This window comes from Takifugu rubripes, chromosome 8 (genome assembly GCF_901000725.2).
Source record: "Takifugu rubripes chromosome 8, fTakRub1.2, whole genome shotgun sequence".
Classification (NCBI taxonomy): domain Eukaryota; kingdom Metazoa; phylum Chordata; class Actinopteri; order Tetraodontiformes; family Tetraodontidae; genus Takifugu; species Takifugu rubripes.
In genome coordinates this window covers 9,976-14,711 of record NC_042292.1, presented here as the reverse complement: position 1 = coordinate 14,711, position 4,736 = coordinate 9,976, and the positions used below count along the sequence as shown (strand labels likewise).

At 40.2% G+C, this 4,736-nt stretch overlaps 1 long non-coding RNA gene across 1 annotated transcript; it reads right to left on the bottom strand.

Moving 5' to 3' along the window:
• Positions 1-2,267: 2,267 nt before the first annotated feature.
• LOC115250706 (uncharacterized) lies at positions 2,268-4,509 on the bottom strand. The gene is made up of 4 exons (XR_003889276.1): positions 4,082-4,509; positions 3,206-3,369; positions 2,765-2,827; positions 2,268-2,361 (listed from the first exon to the last, which is right to left on the bottom strand). It is a non-coding gene; the product is annotated as an uncharacterized lncRNA (long non-coding RNA).
• Positions 4,510-4,736: the final 227 nt, after the last annotated feature.

The following is a 4,736-nucleotide window of genomic DNA, read 5'->3' as shown; positions in this document are numbered from 1 at the left end:
AGGATAATCCTGGAAGGCTAACAAAGAAATTCTGGTTTCAATGCCATGTATTTCTACCTTCACCAAATGCAGATATTCTTGTTGAATAAACATACAATTCTTACTCCAGTGAGTTGAAAATTTACCTGTATAAATAAAGGAAAATTTATGTTGCCGTCATTATATTTGAAAAATGCTCAATAAATAGATATTGAATAAAACAAAGCACAACTGAATGTTATCTGAAATCTTATTTATTTTGTTGAACAGTGCCTCAAGTACATTTCAGAATGTCATGGGTAGTTGTGTCAATTTCTGTAAAAAAGTATTGCCGGTTTCTTCAGAGACATTAAAATTGAAGTCCAGAATTAAAAAAGAAAAACAAAGTACCGTATTTTCACAACCATAAGGCGCGCCGTATTATAGGGCGCACCTTCAATTAACAGCCTATTTTAGAAATATTTTCATACACGGGGCGCACCGTGTTATAAGGCGCATAGCATAGAAACTGCGTAGTGCCTGTGGTTTCATGACGCGTTCACTAGATCGAGCTGCGCTAAAAGGAATGTCAATAAAACAGCCAGATAAGTCAGTCAAACTTTATTAATAGAATACAAACCGTCGTTCTCACAACTCTATTCACTCCCAAAACGAATAAACAGCTGTTTTATTTTTTTTCCCCGAGTGACGTAGTGTTTTTGCGTAACACAGTTCGTTTAATAACAGCGAGTTATAACAGGCAGTGCAACATTTTTATCACAAGTGGAGTTTAATAAATCTTCGATTTAGTGCAACATTTTTATCACGTAGTACCGTTGCGGTAAATCAAACGTTAGTGCAAACACAATATACGGTAACTCGAACTCTCGAAGTAGTGCAAAGCGATAGCAATATAACAATAGCAATATAACAACGTTGTTCAAACGGTAATGTCCATATTCACAGTATGACCAGCCTTGTTAAGTTGTGAACACACAAATGAAACACGTAAAGATCACTTTATCAGTTCATTCCTCATCCAGGAATCCCTCGAATTCTTCTTCTTCGGTGTCCGAATTGAACAGTTGTGCTAATACGGCGTCCAACATGGCCGGCTCCGTCTCGTCAAAGTCGTCATCAGGGTCGGTGTCGCTGGTGTTGTCTGGCATTTCAGTGACAATCCCTGCCTTCCCGAAAGCTCGGACCACGGTCGATGCCCAGGCATTTACGATCCACTGGCAGATAGTGACGTATGACGCTCGGCGCCGTCTCCCCGTCTTGGTGAACGTGTGTTCGCCGTTCGTCATCTACCGCTCCCACGCAGTTCGCAGTCTAGTTTTGAATGCCCCGTTGACACTAATATCTAGCGGCTGGAGTTCCTTTGTTAATCCACTTAATGCTTTGTTTCCTCGGAAGCTCCGTTGAGTCTTCTTTACCTGGCGCAGGTCGTCTTGTTGCTTCCTCCACTTCCGCACCATTGATTCGTTCACGTTAAATCCTCTTGCCGCTGCTCTATTTCCGTGTTCAACTGCGTGACTGATAGCCTTCAGTTTGAACTCTGCGTCTCTTGCGAGGAGCCATTTTGGGGTCTTTACAGACAGAAATGGTTTGGGACTGAATTTACTGCTGTTACCTCGGCCACGCCTACTGACTACGGTAGCCGCGATTAACCAATATTACCGTAATCCATACAAAAGGCGCTCCGGGTTAAAAGGCGCACCGTAGATTTTTTAGAAAATTCTAGGCTTTTAGGTGCGCCTTATAGTCGTGAAAATACGGTATGTGAAAAAAAAGTGTCCAGCAACATATAGTCATTCATGCACACACCCTGATTGTCTTGTAAAAGCTGAACTTAACCACTTGCACATTAAATAGAATAGTGCCACAAATGATCGGCTGTGTACCCAGACACTTAAGTTTTACATGGGCATAACTATGATGAACTAGTTAAAAGTTCTTAAAAATTTTACCATCAACGAACAGGGAACTAACAGGTAAAACACCAGTGCTGCGCTTCATGTAAAGTGGACAACAAATCTTGACAAAATCTCATGACAAAATCTCACCATATATTTATTTAATGACACAGTAGCTTTCACTCACCTACTTTTTTGATGAGTTTTGTACAAAAGCATTTTCTGCTACGGAACACCCACCAACGATGCCCAGCTGCTTCTCAGCAGAAAAAAGGGAGTGAGAGTTATAGACAACTTCAAGCCTCACCATAAAATTATCTGGACTGCACTGAGGAGGTGTATATTTCCATTCTGGATGAACTCATCCTTTAAAACATCTCATGGGAATTAGGAATTAGTTTTACTTGCATTACTTTGTCTGAACTTACCAAGCACTTCAGGAAAACCTTTGTTGCATCTTCTCGGAGGAAAATGGGCAGGCGGATGTCTAAAGAGTATTCAGTGCAAAACAAGCATTTCAATTATTATATACTATATATAATTATTATATACATAATGTACTTAAACACAATGCAAAATCAGGACTCTTTTATAGTAATGAAGATAAAGGACAGGTCAGACCCAGCAACATGTAAAACTTAAAAAAAATACAACAACACTGCAACCATGTTAACAATTTTACTTCACTTTTACAAATTAAAATTCTGTTAAATCAAATACCAACATAAACACAAATAAGAACATAAAGCAATGACTGCTGACATTCATTTTTACCGACACACATCCACTAATGTGTTTTTGCTGAAGCTAACATCTTTTTCTGTTTCTCTTATGAGAGAAGTATATTCATACTCTTCTAAAAATGTCAGGCAAAGGAGCACTTCACTCACCTGTTCATCAAGTTTATCCAGGAGGTCTTCCATCTTCTCACCAAGAGCTCCCTTCTTAGACCGCTACAGTTTCAGCAGGGTAAGAATATTAGGAAAGGTCAAAGAATCTAATGAGTCACAGATTTCGATGTAACACTGGCAAGAGAGTATGGCATTTGTAAACATGGACCTTGAGGACTGACAATTCAATAAAAATGTGACCATTTTGACCCCCATTACAGTTGCAGTAAGTGATGCACTCCTTGGGAGGACAGAACATAACAAAACACTGGCATTGCAAATTTCTGGAGTGGGTGTAGTGGGTGCAGTGTGTTGGAGGGCCTTGAGTGGAGTGGTAGCACAAGGTATAATAAAGTTTGCCAATACATTACCCCAGCAAATACTGTACTTCTTCAATTATAGTCAATCTAGTATAATAACTTGTGCCTAGGACAGCCTTACCTCCTCAGAGGAAAACAGTGCAGGCCATCTCTCCTGGACCTCAGATACCATAGGTTGACACTCCACGACCTCTCTCCGCCTGAGGGAAAATGTCAGCGCCATCTTCTGCTGGATGACTGTCATGTTCTTTTGTTTCTTCTTCATTTCATCGACCAGAGCAATAACTATGAAAAAATTAATACTATCTGTAATGTGACATCGACAACACACAATTATTCCTCAAATATTCTGTCTCCTTCCCCATTATGTAAAAAGCTCTGAAAATGTAGCAATCTTATAACAGAGCATGAAGCACAACTTTAATTTGTATGTAACAGCTAACTTACAGTAATTAAGGACATTAGACAGTGTCACACCAGCTGTCAAACTGTCAAGTTAGCTTTATACATTACTGTAAAGTAACAGTGCAGCACCGGATAAACGGTGTCTATTGAACAAAAGAAAAACAACGTTAGCTGATGTCAGTAACTTGCTTATGCAAGTTACTGACATCAGCGTCGTATAATTGGCGCACATGTCTGCCATAACCCGACCCATGAAAGCGTGTGCATGAGGACGCCTGCCTGCACCCGCGTAGCTTACATGGGCGGGAGTTTGTTGGTCATGTTAACACCATGTCTCCACACAAGGATAACATTAAAACCGATTACAAAACGAGTAATAAGCTAATAAGCTTTACCACGGCCGACGTGCAGTAAAGATGAGATACCGTCATTTAGTGATGAAAGTCTGTATCTGAATTTCAGACGTGATTAACATTAAACAGTATCAAACATTACTTTTTGCGGGGGTCGAACGAGCTGGAAATGTCGTTAGGCGCTTGTAGAAAACGCTAACAACATACTTAAGCCTGTTAAGCCTTTCTGGGTAGCTTACCTGCTAGGGCAAAATGGTCGTCAGCTCCCGCTTCTGTCCAGAAAATGTCCAAGCACTACTTTGGCCACGTTTGGTCAATTTTTCTTGGGGGGGGGTCAGTACAGAAAATGTCTACTGACCATCATCACACGTCTCAGGTCTGCTCAGGTTCAGTAGAAGGTCCGTTTGGTCGTCAACGAATTCAAACTTGTTCAGGCCATGTGCGCATGCGCACATCAGTCATCTATGGGGTTTCCCACTGGTTCCCAACTTAACTCAAAAAATCTACTCAAAAGTTGATAATCTTTATTGTGCTGCTTATAAAATCTTAGTTAGGATAACAATGAGAGAAATGTGTTGGGCACACAAGTTTTTGTAGGTTGTAAATGGAAAGCTTTATTTCTGAGTCAGTTTAATTTGAAAACTTTAATTAAATCAACAATTACTAGTTATCGTTTTTACAGTGTATGACCTCTTTGCAGTGGGTAAGTGTGACTGCAGTGGGTCAGAGTGACTGTGTAGGTCAGTGGTTTAAGCCACTGACTTATTTGCGGAAGGTTGTTGTTTCGAATCCAGGTGTGACTTTGGTTTGAAGAATCAATATTCTTCACAAACACGTTTTTGGTTTTACCGTGGTGACTGTCATGCATTGCATCACAATTTTTAGGACCAAGTA